General features: G+C 38.4%; 1 protein-coding gene across 1 annotated transcript in view; it reads left to right on the forward strand.

Moving 5' to 3' along the window:
• Positions 1 to 2989: 2989 nt before the first annotated feature.
• The window catches only part of RAP1B (RAP1B, member of RAS oncogene family), a 45286-nt gene continuing 27424 nt past the window's right edge, over positions 2990 to 20851 (forward strand). The window contains exon 1 of the mRNA XM_043564926.1: positions 2990 to 3215. The gene's annotated coding sequence lies outside the window, so the exon portion shown is untranslated. The remainder of the gene's footprint in view (positions 3216 to 20851) is intronic.

Raw genomic sequence — 20851 nt, forward strand, 5'->3', positions numbered from 1 at the left:
AGAGTGGTTTTCACATTTTTAAATGGAAGAAGGAGAAGCAGGAGGAGGAGCAGGGGGAGAAGAAGGGGAGCGGGGATTTGTGACATGTGCAAATTATATGAAATCAAAATTTTAGTGTCCATAAAGAAAGTTTTATTAGGGGCGCCTGGGTGGCGCAGTCGGTTAAGCGTCCGACTTCAGCCAGGTCACGATCTCGCGGTCCGTGAGTTCGAGCCCCACGTCAGGCTCTGGGCTGATGGCTCAGAGCCTGGAGCCTGTTTCCGATTCTGTGTCTCCCTCTCTCTCTGCCCCTCCCCGTTCATGCTCTGTGTCTCTCTGTCCCAAAAATAAATAAACGTTGAAAAAAAAATTTTTTTAAAAAAAGAAAGTTTTATTAGAACACAGCCACACTCATTTGTTACGTATCCTATGGCTGTTTTTGCACAACAAAGTTAGAGTTGAGTAGCTGCAACAGGGACCATCTGGCAAAAGCCCTAAATATTTACCATCCAGCTCTTTACAGAAAAAGTTTGCAAACTCCTGTTCTGGAGGAAGGTAGAAAACAAGTGACCAAAAAAAAAAGAAAGAAAAGAGCCATAGGGTGTTACAGGGATTCAAAAGAGAAGAAACCACGTTCGATTGAAAATATCAGACCATATTAGATTAGAAAGACAATCTTTCCTGGAGAAAGTAAATGGACCTTGAATATCGGGCAGGAGTGGGAAGGAACACTTCAGGCAAAGGAGATCACCTATACCACACCAGAGCAGTGGGACAGCACTATATTTGGGCGAAAAGTCCACTCTGACTGTAAGGCCGTGTTTGTAAGAAGGAAAATAAGATATTATACAAGGATTTTATTTTGATAGGGCAACAGGGTAACTGAAGGCTTTTCGAGGAAGAGACTGGCTCAATATGCGTTAAGATAATTCATCTGGCAACGACGTGTAGAATAAATCACAGGAGGCATAGACAGGAGGCCACCAGGCAAGGTAGGAAGGTGTGGCTAAAGTCAAGGAGTTGAGACGTAGTGCCAACCTAAACAAGTGTGGTCTCAGTAGAAAAGAATTACTTATAGATGTGCCAACTGACTGATGATTTGAGAAAACGCAGAGAAAGGAGGATCAGGCTGGGAAACTGTTTAATTTAAAAGATGGTGATACGATTAACAAAAGAAGAGAAGAAACTAGTTTGATGACAAAAGATGGTGAGTTCAGTTGGCATGCATGACCAGTTGAAGTTGCCGGTGGAATATCCTGGTGAAGATTTCAAGAAGAGTTTGGTGCTGAGACATGCAGATTCTCGCATTCTCTGCATAAAGATAATAGTTTGATACAAGTGTAATGATTTCTAGTCTATTAAAAGAGAAACAAATGTATTTTTAATTAAAATAAAGTATTCCCTCAAAGTCTAAATAATCCTAACTCCAAACTTCTAAAACGAGCTTTGAAAAAAAAAAAAAAAAATCAAATGCCGGAAAGTCAAGGAAAGTTGAGAGAAAGAAGAAAAAACACTGGTATACTCAAGTAACATCTGCTTCCATGAACTTAAGAGTTTCAGGCTTTCAGACTTGATCAAAGTTTCATGCAAAGTTAAGTCAAATTTATTTAAAATTCATTCATTTAGATTTTATAATAATTCCTAAAGACTGCTCTGAAATTTGCCTTTGAAATTTCCATTAAAAAGGGGTTTTCTAAGGAAATGGAAATTGCAGAAATATGTAACATTCAATTCATCTAAATTGCGAGATACCTAGAAAGCACTTACATACAGAAAACTGGCAAAGTATAATTCATTCTTGAATATTCTTTAACTTGGTTAGTTTTCAATTGCTAGTATTCTTTACAGGAGTGAAATTAATCATACTTCTCATTACTCTTCCAAATTTATCAAAGTTCATAGAAACTTATTTTAAGAATCAAGTGGGGGCACCTGGATGGCTCATTGGGTTAAGCGTCTGACTCCTGATTTTGGCTCAGGTCACGATCTCACGGTTTGTGAGATCGGAACCCCCAAACGGGCTCTGTGCCAACAGCGAGGAGCCTACTTGGGATTCTCTCTCTCCTCTCTGCCCCTCCCCTGCTCGCACTCTCTCTCTCAAAATAAATAAATTCATTAAAAAAAAGAATAAAGTTAAACTGAACTAAGCAAACGTTAGTTTTCAATTACCTCCCAAGTCTGACTTTTTCCTGCACTTTCTCTTTGAATTTCTTCTTCCATCAAAGCTTCCTTTCATAAAAGAGCTGATATTTTGTAAGACGGGTATTTATATTTTAGTCTTTTCTCTAATAATGTAAGTTCCCTTGTCAAGTTCCCGCCCTTTTTGGAACAAGGCATTTTTGGAACAGAGAATGCTTTCTGTCGCCCAGTAGCCTCACCATAAACCTACCTATGAGTAACCCGCTAAAGTGCCCGAGTCATGCATTTAAATATGCAATTTACTTTATTCATATAAATAGTTGATTTAAGTACAAAGTTGTTTGGGATCATAGGTTTGTTAAATGAGTTTGGCAGGGTAATTTGGACAAAGAGTTCACCCGAGTTAAGACACCAGTGTTTGAAATACTTGTCAAGAGAAAAACCCTTTGAAGAATGAAAAAGACCGTGCCCTGGCCTGGCTTCCTTCACGAGAGCTCTAGGTGTGGAAACTGCACGCTCAATTACTTCCCAGCCACTTTCCCCAGCACAAAGGAATACGCGAGCACCAACTGTTAGGTGGCGTTGGTGACTGAATTACAGTTCGCAATAAACGCATCTTTTAAGTTTCGGAGGGTTTCTAAGCCCTTCGCACCACTGTAACCCGCTGAAGTCAGCGAAGCCGACACGCCTATGGGTCCCGAACCAGGTGGCCCAGGCGAAGCTGAAAGGGGGACGAGAGCAGGGAGAGACACACGGCGGAGAAAACGCGGCCGCGAAGGGCGCCGCGTGGGTCCGGCCTGCGCTGCGGCGGCGCGCAAGGCCCCGCCCCCTCGGCTCCCCTCGCTCCGCCCCGCGGCCCCGCCCCTTCCTCGGCCGCGCACCCGCGCGCCCCGCCCGCGGACGGAAGCGAGAGCGAGGCTGAACGCCTGACGTCAAGGCGACACCGCCAAACCTCGCCCAGAGTCAGGCGTGTAAACCAGCCCGAGCGGCGGCGGCGGCGGCAGCGGCAGGACCGCCGTGGCGCCGGAGCAGCGACCCGGAGGGAGCGCAAGGCACGGGGCGACGCGGGCTGCGGGGACCCGGTGACAGCGTGAGAGGTTCGCAGAGTGTGTGCGTGGCCGCTGAGGGGAGCGGCGGCCGCGGCCGCGGCCGCGCGGGGCGGGGGCCGGGCGCCGGCTGAGGGGAGCGGGTGGGGTGCGGCGCGGGCCGGGCGGGGCGCGCGCGGCGGTCAGGGACCCTGGCGGCCGCGGCGGCGGCTTCACGGCGCGCGGCAGGTGGTGCGAGGGCCCGGCGTCCGGCCGGCGAACGCGCTGCCTCCCGGGCCGGCGGGGACGAGCCGCCGCCGCCGCCGCCGGGGAACAGCGCGCTTTGCGGAAGGGGTCAAATGTCTGAAATATGGCGGAGGAAGTGAGAGCCCGAGGACCCCCCCCCCCCACCCGCTCGCTCCCTCCTGCCCGCGGCCGCCGCAGCCTCTCCCGCTGCCCGCCGTCCCCCGCCGGGCTCCCCGGAACACTAGTACCCCGCGCCGGAGCCCCTTCGCTGGCCACCCCTGTGCCCTCCTGGGTGTGGGTGGAAGTTAGAACGGAAACCAGAAAGTTGTCCTTTGAGAAGACCCAGCTTCCCCCAGCCCCGATCCAGGACGGGGAGCGTTCGGGGAAACCACTCCCCGGCGCCCTGCAGGCTCCAGCCTGACAGGGAAAAAGTTTGCCTGAAACGGGACTGGTTTGCTCCATTTGTTGCGGGAAGTGGCAGGAGGAAGGCAGCGGAGGGAGCCCCACCTAGTCTGGCAGCAGCCACCGCGTAGGGAAAAACTGTTAAAGGGGCCTTTCCTTTCGTCAGCAAGAGGAAATCTCTTTTCTCTTACCGAGGGAGACAAAATCCAGGAAGTTTGTCGTCTTCTCTTTTTCGCCATCTCGATGTGTCTAATCTTAAAACTGTCAGCACCATGAATTTTATTTAAAACTGTCCCCAGTTAACTGGGCCATTTGGATTTTTCTTCTGAAAAGAACTGATGGCTTTTGGAGAAAAGATCATCCTTGCGAGTTTAAGTACAAGATTTGCTTCCCCTTCGCCGCCACCCCCCCCCCCGCCCGCCCCACACATTTATTAGTTTAGCAAAGCATTTTTGCCCTGCAACTCTTGTTTGGAAGGAACATAAGCAGTTCTGTATTACAGTAACGGGAAATTACATTTTTAACGGGGTAGAAGTTGACACTAAATGAACATCGTGATTTTAAAATTAATTCAGTCTAATTGGATTTTTGTTTTGCTGGTAGCATCTAATATATATCGAGTGCTTACAACTTAAAGCTTCTAACTTGTAAATTTTTGACTTTTTTGTAATTGGAAAGCTGTTTAGACTTGCTCAACAAAATCTTATCTTAGCAAGAAGTAACATAAAAGAAGGGAGATGTTCATTTAACTTCAAAGTCCTATCACTTCTGAAAGCTGACTCTTGAATAGTATTTGAGTCATAACGGAGTCATGGGACTTTTTAAGAGCCGGAAGGGACTATTTAGGTCATCCAGTCTCACCCTCTCATTTTATGGAGGAGGAAACTGAGGCCTAGAAAAGATAGGATTAGTTAGTGGCCTTGCGGGCTTTTAGGACAGTATGTAATAGAGAAACTGGAAGAAGAAATAAAGTATTTTTATAGTGAATTACATTTTTACAGGATAGTAATCATACACAAAACGATTGGTACCTTAGTCAAATTGTGGAAGAACCACTTGGGTAGTTTCATTTCCAGATTTTAGGAGAGGAAATTGACAGTCAAGGAGGCTACATAACTTTAAGGACACAGAACCCTGAATGAGTGTCTTATTTGAGCCCGTCTTTGCTTTTAAACTCTGCACTGCACCAAGTGTTTTCACTTGGATTTTCTTGTTTGGCATTCACAATAAATTGTGATGTTGTCTTATCTGAGGAAGCCCCAGAGCAGATCTTTAAAACACCTGTAGCCAGTTTTGTTTTAATGTTCGAGTTATCAATACAACTGAAGAGCCCAATAATACACTGGCTTAATTTAAAAAATGTGATGGGGGCATGAAAATAATTGCTCTGTCTTTTGCATTCTCTCCGTAATACCCCCTGCTCCATTCCAGGAAAGTCCTCTCTTGCTATGACAACTATCACTTCCAACATTCTGCTACTGTTCTGTTGTCATTATTCGTATGATTTTTGTTACCTATTACTCTAAATTGTAAAGTCCAAGGACAGGATGTCTTCTTTGTATGCCCCAAAGCACGTACATTGCACATGTACTTGGTACATTGCACATAGATAATACCAGTTTGTTAAATGTAAGCATAATGAGGGGAGGAACTGATCCATTTCATTCCCCGTTATAATCTTAGTTCTGAGAACCTTGCCTTTGCACATAAGGGTTTAGCATTTAGGTAGAAAAATTAATTGTAGTAAACATTAAAGAGAGACTATTTGGAGAGCACTTTGTCTTCCTTCAGAAATAAACATTAACACATTGGCTTTGGGATCCTTTTAATTTTACAAACTGATTTTCATTTTATCCTCAAGATAATCCTTAACTATAAAATTCCAACATTTCTCTTTGCTATATGAAAGGAAAGTAAGCCTCCATGCTAAGGGGCATCTATTGAGTTGTAATGAAGAATTAATCCTAAAACTTTGATCATGTACATAAATATCATATTAAGTGTATCTTCAATGTAATTCAAGACTGGTAGAAGGCCTATGCAGAGATTGATAACATGGTAACTAATTATACATGTTGTTTTAAGTAGAAAGTCTGAGATTGGGATGAGAAATTGCTCGTTCAGTTTTGACTTTTGTTGTAGGTATTTGATAAATATCTGTTAGGGGAGTAAAATTAATGTGTGAACTAGATCTGGATACAAAGAAAATCTCACTGTTTTACACAGATATTTAGTTTTTTCCCAAATGTGTGATTTTAAATAGGTAATTTTATTACTGAATACTACCAAGATCTTATTGATACACATGTGTCATTTTCCTAGACTTACAATAACATGTTCCCGTGTATATGTGTATATATAAAGACGGTGGGTATTGATCTGTGCTGTCTAAATTTGACACACCAGGAATAGTTTAGTCTTTGTGAACTAAATATTCAAAAGTGCTCTTTTTTTGTTATGACCGTGATGTCACATGTTCAGTCTAGAGAAAACTTGATAAAGATTTATCTTAAACTTTGTAAGACCACATAAAGTTGTGACTAAATATGTGCCTTGATTATCTTTCCCCTCTTACCATTTTTGAGGACTCCATAGTCTAAGAGATTAGGCTGAAGTTTTTACTATTAGCCTTTTTAAGTTAAATTTCTTTTAGAAAAAGTTAAGGAACAGATATTTTGGCTGATGCAATGATTCATTATAACATTGAACAAATTTTTCAATAAACAGGAGTACCATGTGCTGAAACACTTGGGCTGAAGCCAAATATTTTTCAGTGTTCTTAGATATTTTGCAGTAGTATCAAAAGGTACTAATTACCATTTGAGAACTTAAGTCTTTAGTTTATTAATTCTTTGGAAATCTCATGAATACATTGGAAGCAGTAGCTACAAAAAAATAGAATGAATTTATCCATTTGCAATAAAGACTGGCTTGCTATACTTTGAGCCTAGTTGAACACTGGATTTTAAGACCAATCCCTTTTCCATAGAATTTCTCTTTTTGGGGGTGGGGGTGGGAGGAGAGAGCATGCACCTGGACCATGGGGGGTGGCAGGGGACAGACAGAGAATTCCCAGCAGGCTCCATGCTCAGCATGGAGTGATGTGGGGCTTGATGTTACAAACCATAAAATCATGATCTGAGCTGAAATTGACAGTTGGACACTTAACGGACTGAGCCATCCAGGTACCCCATGGAATTTCTATTTTAAAGACATTTAAAGAAGAACCATTTTTGTGCTGCCTTTAAAGAATTAAAATCACTTTTTAAAATGTGCCACAAACAAAAAGAAATACCAGTATTCCATACTTGCTACTTTGATGTGTTTATTCCTGATGTTAGTCAAATTAGGGTATACAGCAAGTGATTATTATTTCAGTAGCAATTTAAAAAGAATTTTTGTTCTGCATTAACACAGGATCAAGAATTTTTAAACTGTTTCTAAGGAACCTTAAATTTATAAAAGAAAGAAATGAACATTTAGGGAAATGTACCAGGTTTTAAATAATATTTAAATTACCAAAAGAAAAAATACTTGCAACATGAATTGCAGAATTTCCATCTGGTTTTTATTATACAGAACAGTATCTGGAATATAACTATGATTAAAATTATTTGTATTTGAGGTACTTGAGTACTAGAAATATGTTTACTTTTAAATTAAGAATCTTAGTCTTTCTAACCACAGAGAGTAATTAATGTTCTGATTCTGGATTTTTACATTGACCTGGCTTCTAAAGCTTACTCTTATAGTTACGCTATTTTATAATTTTGTAGATAAGCTCCTTTATATACCTTATATATTTTATGTATGTAACCAGTGAGACCTTTTAAATTTAAACGGGATTCTGATCTTATGAGATAATTTGCTAGGTAGTTTTTTCCAGTGGTGAGGAATTGAATGTTTTTAACTGTTGTACAGATAGACTCAATAAAGATATTAAAGGAAGAGAACATCTATTTAAAAACAGTTATAAATAATTTTGATTGCTTTAAATTATTGACTTGAAATCAGCACCTTCACTACATTATAGATCTTGCTGAATTTTTCAGTAGTTGCTCTGAAAATTTATTTCAGTAAATATGTACTTTTAATAAAATAGACATTTTTTCTTATTCAAAACTTAGCATTTCATTAAATAACTTTTTCTTGAAAACATACACAGAACTGATGGCCTCACTGGTAGATTACCTGTTGCTTTCCTCTGCTTTGTGGGAAGAGAAAAAAAGATGAAAGAAAATCTGTTTTGTCCATGTAATAGCAGTTTTTGGCAAAGGCTTCTGGAAAGGAAATGGAAAATGTTATGTAAAATAAAGTTCTAATTATCTGTGTCTTCTAAAATTTATACTTCTAAAGTTTATACATTGGAATATATTTTTCCAAGTCACTTTATTCTAAAAAAATTGGGAGACTTTCTGAAAGTTAATGGAACTGAGGATATCGATAAAATAAAAACTGTAAATATAAACTGTTTAATTAATAGGTTTTTGGTGTCAAAATGGTATGCATATTGCATCCAACTGTTACCTTGTGTTTTAAGGTTGCAGTGAGAATATTACTATTTTATGCTAACAAAGTTATAGCTGCTACTTCTAAGATTTATAAGTTATGTTTAAGTTACTTGATAACAAAACTGAGGAATCCTTTGGTAATCTTGAATTCTATACTGTACAAATAATAAGGATAGGGATGAAGTACACAAATATGTGTGTATTTTCTTCTGCTCTTGAAATTCTTCAACTTGAAATTGCACTGGGTTTGTATTGGTAAGATTGGCTGCATTTTTAAATGTTTGTCTTTTTAATTTTCTTGTTAAAGTGTTCTAGAACGCAGAAGAATACAAAGAAGACAATATCACTTATAATTCCACCAGTACAATGAAGTTTTAGGCAAAATTTGTACTTCCCTTTCCGAAGTTTTCCTACTCGTGGTTCCTCAGTGAGAAAAATAACATATATTAGAGTTGTTGAGGATTTTTTTTTTTTTTTTAAGATAGTGCACACACCGATGAGGGGCAGGGAAGAGGGCTTGGAGCCCAACACACGGCTTGATCTCACAACTGTGAGATCATGACTTGAGTCAGATGCTTAACCCACTGAGCCACCCAGGCATCCCTTGGGTTGTTGAGGATTAAGTGGAGTATTATCCATAAATTATTATAGAGACTATACTAATGTCGTATTAGTTCTTGTTCTATAAAACTTTTATTCCTCTGTAGCGTTGCTTCTTCCAGCTGAAGTTGATTTTTAAGACTGTTATTAATGTATGAATAAGGACTAAGACAAAATCATTGTGATTGTGAACAGCATAACAAATTGTCTAGCTCAGTGGTTTTCAAAGTATGCTCCAAAGAATCCTTGGGGTTGCGTGAACATTTTCAGGAGTCTGCACATACAAAACTGATTTTACAATAATACTGAGATGTTCTTTACCTTTTTTACTGCGTTGACATGTGTACCAATGGTACGAAAGCAGTGGTGGGTAAAATTTAGGGCACCTTAGAACCAGTCAAGTCAGAGCACCACGCTGTATTCATAGTCATTGTATTCTTCACTGCCATGCACAAAAAAACAAAAACCAGAAACAAAAAACTTCACTCACCTAAATGCACTTGATGAAGAAGTAAAAAAAACAAAAAAAAAATTGTTTTTTTGTTTTTTAATCAAATCTTGGCTCTTGTACATATTATTTCAATATACTATGACAGAATGAAAAGATTGCTTGAAACACTGTTTTTGCTGGCATATTGAAGATATAACAGTTGCATTTGTGTAATTTGAGTTGCAAGCTGAACCAGCCACTTTTTCATGAATACCATTTTTACTTTAAAGAATCCCTGAAAAACTACAGTTATTCAGACTTGGGTACTGGGGAGACATTTTCTCCATAATAAACAAAATGAGCCTGTTGCTTTAAGGAAAGGATCAACAGTATTTATGGTCAATGATAAAGTTCCAGTTTTCAAGTGAAAATCAGAATTTTGGAAAATTTATATCAGCCACTGTGCTCTTGACAGCTTCCCAATATTTAGAAAAAATTTTCTGATGATATTAGTGATGTTAAAGAAGATAGTTTTTTAAAAAGAATATATAATGTGTCAACATTTGAAGATCCGCATAACTCTGTACAAGTGTTTTCTAAGTGACCAATGCATGATGTTACAAAATCATGCATGGGTAAGAAATCCTTCCATTAAACCAATGGGTTTTAATATTCCGGCAGATCTAAAGTTTTTTGGTAAGGTTTCCGTTCCAGTATATTGCAACCAGTTGTCAAGTTTTGGTGTAGTATCAAAAGAGAATATCGACATTTAAGGCTACTAAATGTTTCCGGCTGTGTGGTTATTATTCACCTTTTTGTACACTCATTTTTCCATGCTTTGTTCTCAGTGTTTACCATCTTTGATTTATGTTGGAGGGGAATGTAAGAATAGGAACCATAGATAAATGTGAAGCCATGTTTTCATGTGCTTCATCTTGAAATCTCTTATTAATATGTAGTCATTTTAGGTTGACTTTTTTAATAGGCTTCTTGAGCATTCCATTCAACTTTTGATCATAGTAACAGATTAGCTGATTATTAATTTAAGCCTATTTCTTGGTTTTAATATTTGTTTTGTACACCTGGTAATTCATCTATACATAGATTGTACGTGTGCCCAAATTCTGACATAACCTTAAGGTAGTTTTTTTAATAGTTGACTTTCATGATTTTAGAATATTTAGTAGCTTTCCTGTAGTAAAGCTATCAATTTTCTTCTCATTTCAAGTTTAATAATGTCTCTTTGACCTGAGAATTTGCTGTGTTGTCTACCTTTAGTGGATACATCTTAAAATGTATATATTTTTTAAATTTTAGCATGCACAAAGTGGGGAAGGTAAGAGGGGGAGAGAGAGTCTTTATCAGGCTCCACACTTAGCATAGACCCAAATGCAGATCCCACGGCCCTGGGATCATGACCTGAGCCAAAATCAAGACTCAGATGCTCAACCGACTGAACCACCCAAGAGCCCCTTTAGTAGATACCTTTAAAACAAATGTAAGTTCTTCTGAGAGAAAGTTCTTCTTTCATGCTTGTTTAGGAACAGTTGTAGCAATCCTTGTTAAGGATTTTTATAAACTTCATGTCATAGAACAGCTCCAAATCTTTTATTTTTTTAATTTACTGTAAAGTTTATTTATTTTTGAGAGAGAGGGAGAGAGAGAGTCCCAAGCAGCTCTGCACTGTCAGCACAGAGCATGATGTGGGGCTCGAATTCACAAACGGGGAGATTATGACCTGAGCAAAAACTAAGAGTCAGACACACTTAACCGACTGAGTCACCCAGGCACCCCAGTTCCAAATTTTAAAGGGGTTTTAGGCTAATCTGCATTCAGTTCAAGTAATAAGTTTCAGATTATGAAAGAAGGTGGGTAAGTTGTAGCTTATACTGTACTTAATTTCTTAGAAATTTAGTGCCAGTTATTTCCCTAGAGATAATAAAATGGATGTGTTCTGTGAAGAGTAGTGAGTCTGAGTTCCACTGTTTGAAAGAACAGCGTTGACAGAAGAGGAAGAGGCAGAGGCGTGGAGTGGTGTAGAGGAGTAAGTGTAAAAATGCTAACTTTGGGGTAGCTTTGAGGAGTAAGCATTATAGAACTCCTGCCTACAAAAGCTAATTCCACAGTGAGGGGGAGGGAATTTAATAGGAAGCTTTAGTTCTCTCTATATTAAACAATCACCTGGTCAGCTGTTCTGAACTAAGGAACATACTGAGATTATAGTTTAGGTTCAGGACACCCAAATTAATCACAATTAATAGCACTGGCTATTGCTTATGCAGTTTTAGTTGCTAGCTGAAAAAAAATTTGTATGAAATTTTCTCTATTTTAGATTTTTTTATACTTTTTTTTCTTTCAAAAGTCCTGTCACCTTCATCATCTTCAACAAAGAGAAGACAGGATGTGCAAGCTTTTAAGGACAGAAGAGCATTCATAACATTTTTCTGTTGACATGAAAGTGATGATGGTGATAATAGGCAGTGAAGAGGTAGAAGGGCAGGAAATAGTGCAGAAAAGAGTAAGGAAGATGATTAAGACGTTCTCTTTCTAATGAGCAAGACTACTGTTAACTGCATTCACTTTAGAGTTCTGATTGAACAGGAATGATAAACACTTTGAAAAGCATTTGTGATGTTTTAGTGATTGATCCATCTTATCTACCAAAGAAAGGGTCCTAGGTAGAAGATAAATTAATATTACCTATCTGAGATTGTGGGGTTTAAAGTAAAAGTTCCATCACTAAGCAGTGTGAGCTGAGAGTACTTTTATTCCTCAACAGACAGACCCTTTGTGTACTTTCCTCTGAACCTTCAGGTGCTCAAATTGAACACTTACTTTTCGCATAAGTTTTAGCTGATGACTTGAAGCTTGAGGGGTAAATTTGAGGAATCATGTGCTAGTTTTCAGTAGTTGCTAGACCTTTGATTCCAGGCTGTTAAGTAGCATAGCTTAGTGATTATAATTTTGACCTAAGTGTCTCAGGCTTCTCTCTGGCACTAGCTGTAAAACCTTGAACAAGTTAACTTCTCTCTTAGGACTTATCTTTCCATAAAGCAAGTTTGATTAAATGGCTGTTTAGGTCTTTTTGAGCGCTAAAATCCTGTGTTTCTGTGGTATTACTCTTGTTTAAGCCAGTCCTCTCTTGTTTGACTCCTACAGGAGCTTCCTAACTTGTTTCAGTTCTTGTCTTCATCTAGCTCAGTCTCCACCTAGAATTAAAAAAAAAAAATGTAAATCAGATCATGTAGTATCCTCCAGTCCCAATTCCCCCCCCCCCCCCCAGGTCTTAAAATAGAAACCAGACCCAGTTCTTGCTTATTTCACAACTTTATCTCTTCTCCATTGTTAACAAAGCTCTATCCATACTGAACTTCTTTCTGATCTTGACCCAACAAGCCCTTTACCATCTTTTGAGATTTGGGGTTTACAGCTACTCTCTAGTGTGATCTTTCTCCAGCTCTCTGCAGTTCTGACTCAGTGTTAACATTATATCTTAACTCAGCTGTACATTTACAGGGAAGTTTCTCTTGATCACCTTATGTAAAGGAGTATCCCCTTTATTGTCGTCATAGCTCTTATCATAATCAGTAACATTTATCCACTTATTCTCTCTTGCCCTCTAAACTGTTTCAGGAGGCCAGGAATACCATGTCACTTTGCCACCACAATCTCAAATGGTTAGCCCAGTAACTGGCACATAGTGCTCAACAATTTTTTATTTTAATGAGAAAAATACATAAAGTATTCCATAGTTTATCAGTTCCCATCATCGGCCATTTACGCTAATTTTTTTAAGTGTTATATCTGTTTCCAACTATAATTCTTCATTATTTAGGGCATCTGTCCCTTGAGGACTCATTCATCTGACTGCATGTTATTGAGAGCTAGTTGTTCTCAGTTACTGTATGTTAGAATTAAATCACGTAATTATGCACAAAAGGTTTTAGCAAAGACATGAAAAGTTAATCTGAAATTTAAATAGCAGTTCAAAATAATAATAATTGATACCCAAATGAGGGATAGAGATGAATGGTTATAGAGTCAGAGGAATAGTGAAGAATCTTAGGCTCTAGTAGTACAAAAAGACCTAAAAAATGAGGTGGGTATGATCTATACATGATATCAAGAGAGAACGTAAGGTTTAGACCATCAGTGAATCAGGGTAGGCAACAATACGGGAATTAGAAAATGCAAAGTTTTTCAAAGAAGTGTTTTGCTATCATAGATGTTTATGAAATGAATTATAGGCCCAGAATCCCTCACTTAGAATTCTTGGTCCCAGGTGTTTTGGAATTCAGAATTTTGTGGAAAGATTTGTTTTGAATATTAGTAAGAGTATTCAAACTCTTAATATTTCTAAAGTGAAACATGAATAGTCACACTGAATAGGATGAATAAAAACTTTAAATAGCCTCATGGTAGTACTTAGGTGAGGTTTTGCTCTGTAAAAAAATTATATCTTCTATGAAAAATGGATCTAAAATTGTTAGAAAGACTTTACTCTTTATTACTTTGTGTCTTTGGGGAGGACATCAGGGTCTGAAAACATTAGCTTAGAAACAGTCTCTGCCAAGCAATTCTTTTCGACACAGATTCAGGCTGGAATGCCCTGTTTAGGGTGATGAGTCTCTTAAGGAATGGGAAAACCACCTAATTCCTTAGAATCCAGTTAAATGTTTGGAAATAGTGAAGATTCATTTGTGTATATTGGTGCCTGGAACATAATAAGTGGTTTTTTAAAATGTTTAATGATTGACAGCTCATATATTAGCCACAATTTCTTAGTAGATTTTTAAAGTCTTTTAAGATATCATGTAGTTTGTCTCCCAGTTCATAAGGTTTCTAAAAATTACATGATACATTTAATTGTGAAGTAAGAGTACAATAGGAGGTTGGAATAGGAATACTATATAGGGCTGACTTGATCTCTAAAAATCCTTGATCGGGAGCGGGGGAGGGGGGGGTGCCTGGGTGGATCAGTCGGTTAAGCATCCAATCCTTGACTTCAACTCAGGTCATGATCTCACAGTTCTTGGGATTGAGTCCTGAGTTGGGCTCTGCACTGGCAGTGTGGAGCTTGCTTGGGATTCTCTCTCTCCTCTCCCCCGCCTTGCCCATGCATGCATGCTCTCTTACACACATACTCTTTCTCTCAAAATACATAAACATATAAAAAATAGAAATCCTTGATGGAATCACTTGTTTTTGACAAGGAAAGAAGGAAATATCTGAAGATGCTTCTTTGGAACTCAGAATTGATTACAGAAAGTCCCTGCATACTTTTTGTGGTTTCCCCATGTGCACTCCTTATTCTAACAACCTAATTAACACCCACACTTTGGTTCTCATTGCTTTTCTCCATTCATTTGGTATATACGAATGTCCAAGAATGCAAACATGTATATGCTATTTTTTGGATACTGACTTCTATTTCTCAGAATTGCCAAGACAGGCAAGTTCTGAAGCTACTTTAAAAAAAAAAAAAAAAAAAAAAACAAAAACTTACTGACCTACTAATTATGCAAGTAAGTGAGTAATGTATGAGAAAGCCAAATACAAGCATTATTTGTGGCTTCCAAAGTGTGGCATGCATTTTATTTTTCTAAATGGACTTTATTTTACTCAATAACTGAGAGCATCTTTGAACAAACTGACCATGGCAAAGTGTAAAAGGAAGAACTTAAATTAGTTAAAAATAACTTCATAAAACAATTAGTTGCATAAACCAGTGTTGGCATGAAGCAGCTAGCATAAACTGCTGCTTACTTAGATTGAGATACTAAAATTACAAGAGAAAACTATGGGAAGTACCTCTGCTTCCACTGTTTTTTTTGTTAGTTGGTTAATTTTTCTCCTCTGAACTTTTGGCAGGTTTACTAGGGAATTTTCCATTAGGAATGTCCTGGGCTTGAAATTTCATTTAGAATGTAATTTAGTCATGCAAATTATGAACCCACAGTCTAAATCATGGCATTCCTCTTATGGTTTCAAATGCATTTGAGGGCAGTCACATTAAGCTTTGTCATTTAATCCTAGTTAGGAGGTTAACAGTACAATGAAATAAAATATTTTTTGCAGTCATTTATTCCTTCTTTCATGGAAGACACTAATTCTGTTTCTGAATTCAGCCTTATGTTGAAACAGATTATAAAATTATGTTTTAAAAAAAATGTTCCCCCATCCTTATAGATGGTGGTGTTTTGTAAAATTTGAGTGTTTATATTAAAAGAAATAGTCGTGATGTTCTTCCATTTATGAAGACAGGTTTGGTTTGTTCTGGAATCTACCCTTAACTTAAATTCTAATTTACCTGCTAGTACTAAAGCACCTCACTTCTGATTTCTTTTACCTCTACCCTAGCAGCTCATAAACTGTACTTAGTGTAGCATTTGCTTGAAATATATGAAAGCAGATATTTTATCTAACAAATAGGGATGTCTCTGTGGTTGTAGTTATCTGATTCTGCAACCTGTTCAGAAGACTTTATTAAGCATCTTTGGTGTTAGTATTAAATTCTGAAATGACAAATCAGCAAACTTGGAGAAGATGTGACTTCACCTAGGAACAGAAAAATACATCATTAGCTTTCTTACCCCCAATAATGGTCATCTCTTTGCAGTGGTTGTTTTCTCTTTTTCTGTGATTTGTGAAAGTTAAGACATTGAGAGCAAGTTATTTAAATTGCTGAAGAATCTGATTTCTGGAGACCTGAGGAACAGAGAGACCCTCTTTTTCTTTACTAAATTGGGGGACAGTTATTTGAAGGCAAAAAGATGAGTAAGACAGTCTGTGGTGAACTGACCTTTCTTTGCTAGGAATGTAGGTCTTAGAGACTTTAGGAAGAACAAGGAGGTTTTATCAGAGTCTTTCAGAAGTGCTTTTAAAGACTTATGCGCGCTCACACACAAACACTTAAAATCCCTACTATGATGAGAGGTCATCAATATGATAACCACTGCTGTAATATCACTTAGCTCTTGTAGGCTTCTGGGTCTACAGATTTAAATTTGATCTGATCTTGAGACCCTCCTTGTCACCATTCCCCACAGTGGTTTTGTTACCTCTTCCCATATCCCATGCATGGCTCCTTACTTCCTTTCGTTCTGGGGTGTGGCCCATATGGGCCAGAGTACATCTAACAGAAATATAATATCTGCCTTAAAATGTCTTTTATAGATACACAGATGTGTGTGTTCACGTTTACCTTAAGAGAGACCAGTGTCTGAAAAGACACAGATCTAAATAAGTCCTGTTTAACAAACTTGCTTTGTAGGAAATAAAAATGCTGGAGACTAGTTTTCCCAGCCTCCTTTATAGCTAGGGTGCAAGTACTTGTGGTAGGTCCAGCAAACAAAGGAATTTTATTTTCTTTTTTAATATTTATTTTTGAGAGAGAGAGCTTGCGCGCACACACGTGGGGGTAGGGCAGAGAGAGAGAGAGGAAGACGCAGGATCCAGGCTGTGAGCTGTCCACACAGAGCCCGATGTGGGGCTCGAACTCACAAGCCGTGAGATCATGACCTGAGCCGACATTGGATGCTTAACTGAGCCACTTAGCGCCCCAACAAAGGAATTTTCTAAAATAATCTAAAGGGAAACTTTGCAGAGCTCCAGTGGCATGAATCCTTTAATGTTAAACTGTTTGCTCCATTAACTACTTCCAGAATCAAAGGGGGCAGATTTAATTTAGCTTCAAATGTAAAAATGTACTTTACCCAACATGCCCTTTTCAATTTTATCTTTAAAGCTTGATTGAGTTTTGGGGTATGTTGGGGGCTTATCTTCTTGCCATAGGTTCCCCTGATAACACTGTTTAGTCATCCTTAGGAATGGTTCTAAACAACTGAATCTGTTGACCAAGTGAATAATGAATGAATATTGAATGAATGAATGAATGAATGAATGATGAATGAATGAATGTTGTAAAAATGAGCATCAGCAACTATGCCAGAATCCAAAGTCATTGTTTTTGGTAGACAGTCTTCAGCATTCAGGCAAACCATTCTCAGTGATTCCTTTCACGTTTTTTGGGGGGGGAGAGTGTGCATATTATTTTGTGGCTAATTAATACATCTTTGTAAACTATCAAACAGCAGTGCTAGTTATTTAAAGTATTCTGCAACAGAAGTTTTCAGTGTTTTTAGAGTTACAACCCTATTTCTCCTCCTAAACCACAGTAGTGATTGATAATTAAGAACTGTAATCTTTCCCTTTGAGACCGGAGTTGGTCTCAGAATCATTCTCAACACTGCACTCCAGGATATTTTGAGTTGTTGTTTGAGCTAAAACCCGTTGGCCACCAGTGAATTAGTGGACAAGATCTATCCTTACTTCTAGCTTATAGAGCAGGTATCAGCAAACTTTTTCTGTAAAGTGCCAAATCATAAATTTTTAGCCTTTGTGGACCATACAGTCTCTGTCACAACCATTCAACTCTACCATTGTAGTATGAGCAACCATAGACAGTATGCAATTGCGTGGCAGTGTTCCAACAAAACTTTAATTATAAAAAAACAGACAGTAAATGGGTTTTGACCTCAGGTCTGGAGTTTGCCAGACCCTAGGGCAAGAAACTGGTTTTGATTCATTCAACAAATAATTGCATTCTGTATTCCAACTGTTAAGTGCTGGTTATGCAGCAATTAACTTCACACTTAGATCCCTGGCCATGAGATATTTAAGTCATAACTGAGTATTATGTACTTGGATGGATCCAAAGCAGCTTCTTGAGGAAAAGTATGGCCTGCCCTAGGAATCTGCCTCATTTGTCAATATAAGTGAGATCTTAACGCAAATACCCTAAGTGGTGCCATGTTGTGTGGTCGCGGTATTAACTAAAAGTAATCTTGGGGCGCCTGGGTGGCGCAGTCGGTTAAGCGTCCGACTTCAGCCAGGTCACGATCTCGCGGTCCATGAGTTCGAGCCCCGCGTCAGGCTCTGGGCTGATGGCTCAGAGCCTGGAGCCTGTTTCCGATTCTGTGTCTCCCTCTCTCTGCCCCTCCCCCGTTCATGCTCTGTCTCTCTCTGTCCCAAAAATAAATAAACGTTGAAAAAAAAAAATTAAAAAAAAAAAAGTAATCTCAGTATGCTTTGGATATCACATGCTATGGCATCAAAGTTAACATCCTGTTATAAAAAATAGCCTTGATGTGTATATCTGGTATCTGCACTCTGTGCACATAGTAGGTACATAGTATTCCTACAGTCTTGTAGAATGAAGCTGAAATTACTGATTGTCTTAACTTTTTGTCAGTCTCTTGCAGTTTCTTTCCTCCACGCAGTACATTATTTCTGATCTCTTAATTTTAGTTTTCATCAACTCATTATAGGTTTTTGTTGCAAACCGGTGCATTTTAAAAGTAGACAGTATTTAAATCATCTTAATAAAATGCTTAACATTTCTAGATGTATTGTCCAGCCTTCTGTTAGAACTATTTTTATTCATTTAAAAAGTACCTCTAGTTTTTTCAATATTGGTGTGTTTCTCTTCAAAATGTCTAGGACTGTTGCTTATAAAAATGAGACAAGGTTTCTAGGGCTACCTGGGTGGCTCAGTTGGTTAATCATCCCACTTTGGCTTAGGGTATGATTTCATGGCCCTGCATCAGGGCCCTGCCATGTTGACAGCTCAGAGCCTAGAGCCTGCTTCATATTCTGTGTCTCCCTATCTTTCTGCCTCTCTCTCTCAAAAATAAACAAACATTAAAATGTTTTTTTCTTTAAAATGAGACAAGGTTCTTGACCAAACTCAGAGATCTATATTATGTTAACTGTATGTAGACCTTCTTGCTGTTTTTATTTTCCCATTTATACTCTGAGATCCATTCAGACTGTGCTTTCTATGGAGTCTACTCATATTCCTACATTTTTTTGCCTTCTGTGCCTTTGCTTTCACTTTTCTCTAGTATGTTCTTTCCTATTGAAGTGCTGTGCCGTTTGGTCATTTGCCTCCTTCTTCATAAATCTCTCCCTGACCTGTCTTCAGATTTTGACAATATTTTTTGTTTCTTTTGATATATTTCATATTTTATGTCATTTTTCCTACAAAATTGTAAGCTTCCTGAGACCAAGTATGTTTTGTTCATCTTTGTAACCTTCATTGTGACTTTCACTTAAGGCATATTCAAATACTAATTAGATGAAAGGTACTCCTAATTAAGCAGGGGACAGTGTTTCTTAATGAGAAACGTCCCTGGACTTGTATCCAAATGAGAAAACTCGTGTCAAGATATACAGTAAATTGTAAATGCTATACGAATATTGTCTGTTACCATATAAACACTCAACTTGGCTCTTATGCATAGTGTCACACACAATTTGGTTTTTAATTTCCATATTTTATTTCAGAGAAGAGTATGATTCTGTTGCAGAAAAAGATAAGCTATGTCGTACCCCACGTTTGTGCAAGATGTTTTCTAAGCCTTTGCAGTTTCTTTTGTTTTCTTTTTTCTTTTTCTTTTTTTTTTTTTTTTTTTTTTTTTTTTTAAGAGAGAGTGCACACATGTGCGAGCAGGGGAGAGGAGCGGGAGGGAGAAAAAGAGAGAGAGAGAGAATCCTAAGCAGGCACCATGCTCCAGGTGGAGCCTGACCCCACAACCCTGGGATCATAACCTGATCCGAAATCACGAGTCAGACACTCCACTGACTGAGCCACCCAGAAGCTTCTCGTATCTTTAACATTGTGAAACATAACAGAAAGCAAATTCATATGAAGATGTATTCCTACTAAGATGAACAACCATCTTGATTTGCTTAGAACTAAGGATTTCCTGGGACACAAGACTTACAGTGCTAAAACCAGGACTTTTGGTAACCCTGATTCCACTTTATGCTGTAGCCATCTCCTTTGCATATCACTGTTGGCACAGTTTCTAAGAAGTGTAGTAAATGCCTGGTAACTAGGTGATTGGCTTAGCGGGAGGAGGTGTTGGGGGGCACTTCAGCTTTTATTTTTTAAGTTTCTGAGTATTAGACATTTTTAAATGTTCAAATGAAGATACAAAAGTGCACTTGCTTAATTGATCTATTTAGAAATATATTTGTGTATGACATATCATTGGTGACTTTATGAGAAAGTGGTGCTGCTCAACTTTTTAATTTAAAATTGCATAATCTGTCAGATGATTAATGCTTTATTTCAGTGCACTGTATTAAATAAAGCAAAGTCTGAGGTGACCTGAAATTTTCCTCTTAGTTCCCTTTACAGTGGTTTGAGTTTTGCTTATAGATTTGCACTGCAGAGACTGTTTCTAAAGAAATGTCTAGGATAGTCTGTGCCTAGTCATTCCTTTGCTGGAATTGGCTTTTGTATGTCCTCATGTATATAAATCAGAGAAGTCCATGGCTGAAATCTCTCTAATAGCAGGTATATAACTTAAAATTACCAAAAATCTTTGCAAGTTTTATCAGCAGTTAAGCCATAGTAGCTTAACTATTCTGGGACATGCACTGTGCCTTGGTGGTATTATTGGGAAAGAGCCATTCAAAATATCGATACTTTATACCAAAAGGACATTAAT

This window comes from Prionailurus bengalensis, chromosome B4 (assembly GCF_016509475.1).
Source record: "Prionailurus bengalensis isolate Pbe53 chromosome B4, Fcat_Pben_1.1_paternal_pri, whole genome shotgun sequence".
Taxonomy (NCBI): domain Eukaryota; kingdom Metazoa; phylum Chordata; class Mammalia; order Carnivora; family Felidae; genus Prionailurus; species Prionailurus bengalensis.